The sequence below is a fragment of the Bidens hawaiensis genome, unplaced genomic scaffold (assembly GCF_021521415.1).
Source record: "Bidens hawaiensis isolate Kalapana, Puna unplaced genomic scaffold, B.hawaiensis_p1.1 tig00003356_1, whole genome shotgun sequence".
Lineage (NCBI taxonomy): Eukaryota > Viridiplantae > Streptophyta > Magnoliopsida > Asterales > Asteraceae > Bidens > Bidens hawaiensis.
In genome coordinates this window covers 1,346,170-1,358,714 of record NW_027491185.1, presented here as the reverse complement: position 1 = coordinate 1,358,714, position 12,545 = coordinate 1,346,170, and the positions used below count along the sequence as shown (strand labels likewise).

The 12,545-nt window shown below is 38.0% G+C and overlaps 1 pseudogene; it reads left to right on the top strand.

The window, feature by feature from the left end:
* The first annotated feature begins 770 nt into the window (after positions 1 to 770).
* On the top strand, positions 771 to 2,891 carry LOC143623166 (uncharacterized; annotated as a pseudogene).
* The last annotated feature ends 9,654 nt before the right edge of the window (positions 2,892 to 12,545 follow it).

Here is a 12,545-nt window from a genome sequence, read left to right as displayed (position 1 = left end):
CATGGGATGGTAGGCACTTGGCAAGTTTCTGTCACCATCTAATATTCTAAGTTCTTTAACTTTGAAAAAGTCTCCGTCAACTATTCATGAGAAACATCAAGGAAACAAGGTTTTATTAGCCGGTTTTCTCCTTAGTAGTGTGTTGAAAAAATTACTAAAAACAGGTTATCTATGGATATCTAAAAGTCGTGAGAGCTCTTTCAGATCAAAACAACATGTGGTTCCCATGTATTTTGACTGGATAAATCTTAGATTTAAGAGCAAGAAACGAATATGGGTTTTGTGAGTGTTTTGGTGATCCAAAAGATCGAGATCGTATGATCAAAATAATTGTTATTAGGGTTAGGGTTAGTGATAACTGCTTTGATAGCAATTATCATATTTTGAAATCCAAAATCTTTGAAACCAACTCCTAATTTTGATAACTTCTAGGGCTTGTAGCCCCTTGGACCCTGCTAACAGGGGCGTTGAGTAATTATATAAAATCAAATAAGTGTGCATCTCACACCCGATTTATTTAAATTCATATTACTATTAACTTGATCAACAAGTTAATCCACAATTACACTAAAATCACTAACATAGTGTTATGGATAAGTCAAATCTGAAGCATTAAAATCGGTATGAAAAGATAATATTTTATCTTAAAAACACTCACTAGAGTATTGAGGTAGTTCCAAACGCAAACACTATTAAAAGAAAGCCTCACAACTTGTTGGTCAACTCTTAAAAGAAAACCTCACAACTTGGTCAATTCTTAAAAGAAAACCTCACAACTTGTTGGTCAACTCTTGAAAAGTATAAGATCATATAACGGATCGATAGTCTTTCATGTCACAAACATGGAAACAAAGCTATATGAAGCATCATTAACAGGAGACGTTCAAGCACTCAATTCACTTCTCCAACAAGACCAACTCATCCTTGATAGACTCTCACTCACCAACTTCAATGAAACCCCTCTCCACATCGCCGCCATGCACGGGCACCACCACTTCGCAAGCGTCCTTCTCGCTCACAACCCAAAGCTTGTTTATAGCCTTGGATTCCCAAAGGCGGACGCCACTCCACATGGCGTCCACCAATGGTAACCTGGACACGGTCCTGGAGCTTGTTCGGGCAGGGGGTCCCGACACGTGCTACTTTCAGGATCAAGACGGGTTAACACCTCTTCATTTGGCAGCCATGAATGAACATTTGGAAGTTGTTAAGGCTTTGGTTCAGGTAAAACCGGATGCGGCTAAGGAGGGTGAACCCATTTTGCACATGTGTGTTGGTTATAACTGTATTGAGTCATTGAAACTGTTGATGGAACTGTGGAGTGAAGAGGAATTGGCTAAGATCACAGATCATGGTGGAAACACACTTTTGCATACTGCTGCTATTAATAAACAAACACAGGTACATTTCTTTAGGCCTTGAAGCATCCTTATGATATATACTTTTTTTTTAAAATGAGAACATGTTACCAAAAAAGTCGTGCGATCCTCCATTACCCTGCTAACCAATCTTTATTGCGCAAATTAAAAACACAAAAACCGGATTTTATGCCAAACCTTGCCTTCGACACTTCTTCTATTATACTCGCAAAACTTCTGTTTAAACTAAACACAATCCTAAACCTATAAATCAGCCTTATGTTTTTGCCTACTATATATAACTGATCAACCTTATTAAACAAACTAATTTAATCAGGGCCGGCTCAACGTCCTCGGAGGCCTAAACCTAACTAAAATGTTGAGGCCTTTTTCTTTTCTTTTCCTTACGCGTATAGCGTTAGAGAGTATACAAGAACTATAAAATATGGATGATATGCAATGATAATGGATATGAAGCAATCCTCATTAGCTTGTGGCCTATCAAGTATCAATGAGCTACTAATTCTATAAGAACTTTAATTTCAAAATCTTATAATACATAACTCTGATTTAAAATGGAGGCACTCTAAAAGTGGAGGCCTAAAGTCATGGCCCCATTTAGCTTACCCATAAAACGGTCCTGATTTTAATCTAACCTGAAGTCCTAAACTAAATAATTTAATTCAAACTTTAACTAATCGTTTTATTGGTTCTTCTTCATCCTTACGATATATTTACACTTTTTCTGAATGGAGTTTCAAATTTGTACAGATTTTAAACTATTTGCTCGGGATACCAAGCATCAAAGCTAACGGAAATGTCGTAAACAAATTTGGATTAACCGCACTAGATATTTTGGATCAATGTCCCCGAGATCTCAAGTCGCTTGAAACACGAGCAATATTAATGGAAGCAGGTGTTTTAAGAGCAAATGACCTTAGGCCATCTCTCCCCAAATCATTAGTGAAAGCCTCACATAATAAACGAAAAGGGTTTCTATCAAGAATATGGGCTTGGTATGTGAACAATGACTACCATTGGATCGAAAAGCATCGTGGTATTCTAATAGTTGCCGCTTTAGTGGTGGCGGGGATGTCATTCTACTCAGGGATCAACCCTCCAGGTGGTACTATTACCGATCCCCAAAATGGTTCACTTGGAAACGCAGTTCAAGCAGAACTAGACGATGATAAGTTCGACATGTTTGTCGGTTTTAACTCGGTCACACTGATAAGTTCATTGGCCATAGTCATTGTGTTGATTAGTGGTTTTCCATTAAGGAACAAGTTTTGGACGTGGGTGCTTACTCTTGGAACCATGTTCACTTTGGGGTGCATGGTGAGTACTTATTTGATATCATTGAGTATGGTAACACCGGACGGGTATTTTGGTGAGGCGAGTGTTTGGATGTGTTTTGTTTGGATGATCGGCTGTGGCGTGGTTGCGTTGATTCATACCATCTTTTTCGTAGTTTGGGTGGTGATGAAGTTGTCAAAGTGCAATATAGGGAACCAAGATGCAGTTGAAGTTTGAGTTATTGTATAGTTTGTCATTGTTCTTTGAACATAACCTTTGCATGAATTTGACGTTGTTTTATACTTGTATAGTTTATATGTGTTTGATATATGTAAAATATTGTAATTATGTGTTTATTATTTGTATAATTCCTATAAGGTTTTTGAGTTATATTTCGTATGCGTAATAATACTGTGAGTTATTCAATTTCTCATTTTTGTATGTTTATTGTTCGAGTTATATCGATTTAATACTTGAAATATGTAAATATATTGTTTTCAGAGGATGAAAATTCAAAGGGAAGAACTATAGAAAAAATGTCAAAATTAAATTAAATTTGTTTCTAATGGTTATTGCATATGTTTCTAATGTTTATGTATATGTATTTTGATATTGTATTTTATTATCTTTCTGACCACCGCGACCCAACCCAACTCGGCCTGAAAGCTCTAATGTCTAGTTATAAGAAATCCGATCACCGAAAAAATATGACCCCATAAAAAGAAAAACTTGAGTCCATGTCCTCTCTTATTGACTAGCTTGTTTGAATTTGTCTATTTTTTAGAAAGGTAAAAATAACTATTTTGTGAATAATTTTTGTCAACTTAATTATTTTGTAGATTTCTCCTCATAGATGACTTTGCTCTTCTCCAAGAGTTAACGTTTATGTTGAATTTTATTGATTTGTTTTGAGTGTTTGAAAAATGATTTCCTTTACAGCTCTTATATCATACCCAAAATTGAAAATTCATTAATGGTTCAAAGAAAAAGAAAGCGGATCAGGGTGTGAGTCCAGCCAACCCAACAAATGACTTTAACCAAATCGGTGGGTCAGGAACCGAAAAAGTTACCAGCTCATGTTTTGTTTAATATGAACTAGGTTAGGTACCCGTGTACAACACGGGTTTAACAAATTTAATTTATAAGTTCAATACATTCGAAATGTCAATAATTAAAAGTCAAGGTAAATAAATTTGGGTGTCAACTATACAACATAAGACAATCTAATTCACTACAACGTGAAGTATGTGTAAAATGAACTTATCTTTGATCGTAGAAATAGAAATTTTGATACCATTAACATCAACTTTGGCCATAGAAATACTATATAAATTCATTATGGGTTCTAACCTAGGCAAGAAAAGTATTTGTATAGTAGTTTAAGAAATATAGTAACTCTATCTTTAAAACCAAATAAAGAAACTGAAAATATGGACAAAGACTAAAAATTCATCTCAATTGTTGTTCCACTTTCAACCAAAAAGGTAGATACATAACAGTCAAATAAACTTTTTTTACTAAAAGATATAATGTCACTAACAAAATATATTTATAAGTCCTAAGTTTAGTTGTATAATTCATTAATACATAATCATTACATATACGAAAGGAACCTTCCAATTTCATTGACAGCAGCAACGTGACATCCATTTTAGCATAGAGGCCATCTATTTCAATTAAGAGAAAAAATAATGGTTAAATAGGTTGCACTTATGATTTGCTTACCTCGTTATCCGGTGTTATACGATACAACATGGTTGTTGTTCCCTAAATAAAGACAGAATTACCCATTGAAGAAACTATATCCAAATCATTGTATCATCTTTTCTTCATCTCTTTGTATAAAGCTTTATCGTGCGTAAATAGGTTGTCGTAGCTAACATCGAGCCTATATAACGATAATGTAGGAGAAGATTGTTCATTATTTTGATATTATTGCATGGTATATTATGAAATTTAATATTAAATAGAAAATAATTTAAGAAGAATGACCTTATTCTTAAGGAGTTAAAGCTCATAACACCAACTTTTGCCATAGACCTCTGTTATGACACCAGGGAAACCACTTGAGCAAACAGATTTAAGGGGTGTTTGGTATTGTTTATTTTAAGCAATTTATAACTGATTAATTTTTGGAAAAGTTAAAAGGGTGTTTGGTATTGTGTGTTATTGTGCGGGGGTAAGTTGATAAGTAGTAAAGTTATAATTATCAACTTATGGAAATAGTTATAAGGAGGTAAAATAAGGAATCACAAACAACCCCTTAGAAGCGAAAGCTTCGCGTGGTCTGAAGGAAAAAATAATCCAAGTGAAAAGATCACAAATCGTATAAAATACATATGTTGGTTCATGAGAAGTAACAGTTACCAAATGGTTGAAGAATGCTCAGTAGGACCAATATCTGAAGCTGACTCTTTACATGGTGCAATACTTATAGAAAGATCTACTAATCCACTCTGAAAAATGTATATCAAATAATCATTTTCTAAATAAAATACTCGTTTATGAACATAAGGAAAAATTCAAACTATTGATTTGTTAAGAGAGGTGTCATACTTAACAACATTAGAGCACTATGTGAAGACAAACTGATATATTCATGAAATTAGCTAAACTAATTCATCTAAACATTTAATGAGTTAATTGGTATTTTGGAAACTGTATAATTATTTTGAGTATGACTCAATCAATTTATTTTTGAAAGATTACCTATAATTTTAAAAAAAATCTCCTTAATTAGATTAAAATGTCAAAAAATATACAGTGAAAAACCCCTACCCACCACCGGAAAAACCCTAGCCTCCACCTCCCGTCACCCCTACCCACCACCGGAAAAACCCTAGCCTCCACCTCCCGTCACCCCTACCCTCCACCTCCGGTGCGCCGCCGCCGCCACCTACCTCCTCCACCTCCAGTGCGCCACCGCCTGCCTCTCCACCTCCGGCACGCCGTCGCCACCTGCATCCTACACCTCCGGCGACCTCCAGCCGCCGCTCCCCTACAGTCGGCGCTCACCTCCAGCCACCATTCACCACCTGCATCCGCCAACCTATTGTCCATATCCATCAACAAGTGGTCATCCAAATAATGATATGAAGTCCCCCAACGTAAGAAAACCCTAGCTCCGAAAATCTCGGGCGATCCACGGCAGCATGGATTCAGAAGAATGGGAACAACCACGTAATCGGAAAGGGAAACGGAATGATCATCAGGCTCAAGGTAATAACAAGGTTTTATCGAAGTTTTTTGTCTCAAATCTTCCCCCAAAGTGTTCTTCGCAAGACTTAAAAGATGTTATGGGTAGCTTTGGTCGTTACGAAGGTTCCTATATAGCTAGGAAGCTGGATAAATGGGGCAAGAGGTTTGCTTTCGTATCGTTTTCCGAGGTGAAAGATGTCAAACGGTTGGGAGATGAGTTATCAGATGTATGGATCGGTTCGTATAAGTTGTTTATTGCGATTGCTCGGTTTGTGGATGGTGAGAATATAGATAGACCCGATTCTGGTAATAGGAGGAAGACGGCTTCTGTTCCTGTTAATAGCCATGCAAAACCTAGTGGTCAAGCAAACCCTAGTTCCGAAGGATCCGATAGGAATGGGGTTCCTTATGCATCAGTTGGTAATGGGCGTTCCTTTGTTGATTCTTTGTTAAATCGGAACAAAGTAGATGAAATTAAGGTGGATGATTCGGTGGAACGGTTTTCTCATTGGAAGGGATGTGCTCTTACGGGGAGGGTGGTGAATCTTCACACGTTAACTTCTTTGAAAAAGTTGGTTCGGAAGCATGGTTGGAGATCATTAGATATTAAGTATCTGGGAGGGCTTTCAGTGGTGTTGGTGTTCTACGTTAGTGAGGATAGGGATGCCTTCCTGAATGACAAAGACAAATGGTCAGACTGGTTTTAGTGTTTAGAACCTTGGTCTGATAGAACTAGTGTGGAGGAGGGTCGGATCGCCTGGCTCCAAGTTCATGGGGTTCCGGCTCAGTTGGTGTTAGACGAGGTATTCGATTTGATTGGAAGCAGATTTGGCAAGGTGGTTCAATCGGCTTCCTTATCTGCTGAAGAGAACTTATCGTATACTCTCATCGGTGTGTTGAGTAAAGAGTGCAAACGGATTGTGGATCGGGTGGACATTAATTGGAGGGGAAAAATTTTTAAAGTGTGGGTGGATGAAGATGTTGGGGAATGGATACCGGAATGTGTAGTAGAGTATGAAGAGGATGATGGTTCCGTTTTACCGGAGGAGGATAAGTGTGATGATAATATTGTGCAGGATGAGTTTCATATTGTGCATCGTGAAGAGGGCGAATGTTCTCAAGCTAATGAAGTTTCTGTCAGGGAACATGTTGTTAATGGGTTGGATGGTTGTGTGAACGATAATTCTAACGTGATGGTCGGTGAGTTTTCGAACTCTTATGATCATTCTAATGAGGAGGCGGTCGAGAATGGTAACGGTGATAGTACAAATGTTTCTGCGTTGAAAGGCAAGGGACATAAGAAGTTCAGACGGAAGTCTTTATTTTCTAATCGGAGTGGGGGTAGTGGTTCTAGGGAGCGTCCTAAGAAGAGACCAAGGGAGGATTTAGATATGTTTGATCTTGATAGGTTTATCGGTATTATGCACGTGCCTTCGGATGTTACTAGGGGTATCGAGACAAGTGTTGAAGGAGTGTTCTTAACACCGGATCTTAACAAAGGGCAGTCTACTAATACGGAGGTGGTTCGAGACATCGAGGGAGAGACTGCGGAGCCCTCGATGATTGGTAGAGGTATTGATCAGGTGCAACACCAAGGTCCGATTGAGGTGGAGTTGGAGAAGACCATTGAGTTGAATAAGGCGTTAGGTGTTAAAAATTTGCAACATTTTGTTTCTAATGTTAAAGAGGTTCTTGTTTCCGAAGGCTATCAAGAAGGTGTTCAATGAATGTTTTTTCTCTGAACATTCGTGGGTTAGGGAGTTCTAGCAAAGCCGATTGGATTCGAGGTCTTCGAGTCCATCATGAGGTTAGTTTTATTGTTTTACAAGAGTCGCAATTTGTTTCCTTGGATTCTGTGGATGTGGGACGGTTTTGGGGTTATGGTGAGTATTCATTTGATTGGGTTCCTTCGTCTGGAAGGTCGGGTGGGTTATTATCGATCTGGGATTCCCAAGTCTTTCGTATGGAAAGGGTGGTCAAGAATAATAATTGGCTTCTAGTTTCGGGCACTGTGAAAGGAAAGAGTAGCTTGTTTCATATTCTCAATGTTTATTCTCCTCAAAATCTAGTTACTAAACGAGCACTTTGGAGGGAAATTCGTGATTTGACCGGGGAGAGTAATGGGAGGTGGATTGTGGCAGGAGATTTTAACTCGGTTCGGTGTGCCGAGGATAGGCGGAATTCTTTGTTTAATGTGGGTGAGGCCAATGAGTTTAACGATTTCATTGATGATTCGAATCTTCACGAGTACTCCTTGAAAGGGAGGCGTTTTACTTTTGTTGCAGGAAATAAATTAAGCCGTATTGACAGAATCTTCGTTAATTGGGGTTTCTTTATGGAATGGCCGTGTGCGGAGTATATTGCTCTCGAAAGGAATAAGCCGGATCATAGTCCGTTGGTTTTGAAAATTGGTTCTTCCAAGAACTATGGTCCCAAACCGTTTAGGTTTTTCAATTCATGGCTTGGTAGAGAGGATTTTGGGACGTTGGTTAAGAAGACGCTTGTTGATGGCTCGTTTCATGGTTCTCCGGACGCGAGATTGTTGTATAAATTTAAAACTTTGCGTGATGCTATCTCTAGATGGGTGATCGATTGTAAAGCCAAAGAAAAGGAGGAAAGGGTTTTATTGGAGCAAGAGTTGCGTGATTTGGACTAAACCATGTAGGTTCGGGATTTGTTGGAAGAAGAGACATGGTCTTTAAGCGAAATTAAAAGACGGCTAGGCGAGTTGGATAATCATTATTACCGGGATTTGAAGCAAAAGGCTCGGTGTACTTGGGCGATTCATAGAGACGAAAATTCTCGATTTTTTCACGGTTTTATTAATAAACGTAAAGCTTCAAATTATTTTTCGGGTTTGGAAGTGAATGGGGCGTGGGAAACAAACCCGGTTCTCATTAAAAAGGAAGTTTTGCGTTTCTTTGCTGGTAAGTTTAAAGAATCTATTACACATCGGCCTCGGTTGATTGGATATGGGTTTTCGGTCTTGTCTTCGGTGGAGGCGGATTTTTTGATCAGTGATTTTTCCGTGCATGAGATCAAGAAGGCGGTTTTTGAATGCAGTAGTGACAAAGCTCCTGGGCCGGATGGTTTTAATTTTAGGTTCATTCGGTTTTTTTGGGAGTTGTTCGAGAAGGATTTTGCGGATATTCTTGATCATTTTCATAGTGTTAAAAGTTTTTGCTCGGGGGTTGGATCGTCTTTTATCACCTTAATTCCTAAGGTAAACAATCCGTCATCTTTGGGGAATTTTAGACCGATAAGTCTCATTGGTTGTATTTTAAAGACTGTGTCGAAGGTGTTAGTGAATCGACTCAAAACGTTTATGAATAAGATTGTCTCAGAGCATCAGTCGGCTTTCTTATCAGGAAGATATATTCTTGATGGCCCTTTGGTGGCTAATGAGGTTATTGCTTGGGCTAAGAAGAGGGAGAGAAGAATTTTTATGTTCAAGATTGACTTCGATAAAGCCTATGATAATGTGAATTGGGAGTTCTTGTTGTCGGTTCTTTCTCAGATGGGCTTTCCTTCGGTCTGGTGTGATTGGATTAGTGGTATTTTGTTGGCAACCAGATCATCTGTTCTTGTTAATGGATCTCCTACTTTCGAATTTGGGTGTCATAAAGGCATTCGTCAAGGTGACCCGCTATCGCCTTTTCTTTTTATTATTCTGATGGAGGCTTTTTCAGGTATGTTGAAACAAGCCTGTGATATAGGTGCGTTTCATGGTATTACTCTTCCTAATGAAGGTCCTACTTTATCCCATCTTTTTTATGCGGATGATGCTATGATTATGGGAGAGTGGTCTTCTTTTAATTTTGATAACTTGAAACGTATTCTTCGCATATTTTACTTGTGTTCGGGGCTAAAGATTAATCTCCATAAATCAGTGTTATTTGGAGTAGGTGTAGAAGATGGTGAGATCGATATCCAAGCTGGTTTCATGGGTTGTAAGCCGGGTAGAATCCTGTTTTCTTATCTAGGGATTATGGTTGGTGCTAACATGAATAGGGTGGTTAATTGGGAACCGGTTGTGTCCAAGTTCAAGAAGAGGCTTTCTAAATGGAAAGTTAATTCGTTATCTATTGCCGGTCGGGTAACCCTTATTAAATCGGTGCTGGATAGTCTTCCCACTTATTATTTTTCGCTTTTTAAGGCACCCAAGAAGGTTATCAATGATTTAGAAGCTTTGATGAGAAGGTTCTTATGGGGTGGTTCGGATGAAGTGAGGAAGATGTCATGGGTGGCTTGGGAGGTAGTCACCAAACCTATAAAAGAAGGGGGTTTAGGTATCGCTCGTTTAGAGGTTAATAATCAAGCGTTGATTACTAAATGGCTTGGGAGATTTCTAAACGATCATCACGCGATGTGGAGAAGAGTAGTGTTGTCTATTCACGGGTCCTCGCGCTGTTGGGGGCTTGCTCCGGTTAATAATGGGATTCCCGGGGTTTGGAAGAATTGTGTTATGTTTTGGAACAAATTTAAGGTTGATGGTGTGGGTTTTAATAGAGTGATCCGGGCCACAGTTGGGAATGGTCGCCAAGTTCGGTTTTGGATGGATTTGTGGTTGGGTTCGGCGCCGATTATGGACAAGTATCCGTCCTTATATGCGGTAGAAAAACATAAAAATGTCTTGTTAGCAGATTGGTTGGTGGTCACTGGATCCTCTCGTCGCATTGTGTGGGATTGGCTTAGAGCTCCTTGCTCCCAACAGGAGGTGATCGAGAAGCAAGAGTTGGAAGATCTCCTTCAAGGGGTGGTGATGGTTGACCGTGAAGATTCATGGTCTTGGGCGGTTGGTAGCTGCAAAGAGTTCGAGGTTTCGTCGATTAAAAGATGGATGGTACGGTCCGTTGTGGATGCTGGGAGTTTCGGTTTTCAATGGAGCGATTGGGTCCCGAAAAAATGTAATATTTTTATGTGGAGGGCCGTTCTGGATTGTCTTCCAACCAAGGAGGCTTTAGCTAGGCGTCATTTGCATTGTGATGATCATAGTTGCGCTTTATGTGAGAGTAATGAGGAATCGCTCGAGCACTTGTTAACCGGGTGTTTCATTTCTATGGCCGTTTGGAATGCGATTGGTTCATGGTGCAACATCCCTAGATCTTTTGTTTTCCATGTCAATGATTTGGTGGAAGTGCATAAGGTTAGTGGTGCGACGGGGAACAAGAGATTGATTATTCATGGCATTGTCATCATTACTTGTTGGAGGATTTGGCGGGCTAGGAATGAAAAGATTTTTTCGGGCAAGAACACTAAGGTGGTAGAAATGGTTGCGGATATAAAATCTTTGGGTTTTCTTTGGTACAAAAATAGATCTAAGATAGGGGTAGTGGATTGGAAAAGATGGTGTTTATTTGATGTAACGTGATTGTTGTTATTGGTTTTTGGCTTTCGGCGTCTATCTCCGTCTTGGTGATAGTCGTTGGTTGTGTTTGTTTTTAATGAAAGTCAATTTTCAAAAAAAAAAAAATATACAGTGAACTATTGAAGTCAAAAAAATCTCCTTAGTTGAAATTTAAAATTGAGATACAAAATATACCTTCCCAAACTATTGAAGTCAATCATGATGGTTTCAGCCACTTTTAGTGTGTGTGTGGTTTTTAATGAAAATTTATGAAGACAAGGGAATTAGTAACAACAATAACGACAGAAATGATTCACGATTGGGGTTGGTTTTGTGGTAAACCTTAAGGGGACTAATTCAGTTTTTGGTACTTTTAAGGTATACAAATGAAATGATTGAAATGAATGCTATTTTTATTAATTTGTATAGATGGTAAGAAAATCTATATTAGTTCTGAATTGGAAATTAGCATGTTTGACATTAAAAGTCAAATGTTAACTTTTAATTATAATATAAAAAATTCAGTGAAATTTTTGGTACTTTATTTCACAATTGTTCTTGTGAAACATGAACTTTCACAAGTCAAAAGAATATTTTAGTTGACCTAAAATGGCCAAAACAACTTCTTTTGTTTTGTTGATATTTGTGTTTTTGTCCCAACAGAGCAAAATTTTTATAATATTGATATATTTATTTTGATTAGATGAAACATTTTTTAACTTATATTAGTTATTTGACTAATCTTTAACTGTCAACAACTTGTAGTTTGTAAGGAGATGCAAATCATGGTTTTTTGGGTGTTTGGATATGGCATAACATGGAGTTAAGCATCAATATTTAACTTCAAGAAACAAAAGCATATAAAACATTACTTCAAAATACACAATTACTAATAAATTCGAAAATTTACCTAAATGGTTTGAGGAAACAACTTGTTTTGATTACCAATTGCTTCATCAAGTTAAGTTGACTTGGCATAATCAGCTTCAAGAAACAAAAAAATAACAATTAGCCTAAAGTCAAACATATAGCACTAACCCAAAAATTACAATATATATATGTTAACACATGAGCGATTTCCAGGTCGGCAAAACACTACCTACTTTTTTAAACTTACATCGGATAATGAGGATCTTTTACTGATATGTTCATACCGCAAAACAATTAACAGAAAGAGACCAGTTAGGCTCTGATTCCGTTTGATAGATCACAGATTTTGGCGGGGAGTTTGGGATGTTTTGGTCACTGGTTAATAGTCGGCAACATTCAACGCACAATTGATTTAGGGTTTCCCAAAACATTATGATGATCTATTCGATTTTGGAGTTTGGGAATGAGTTTTGAGA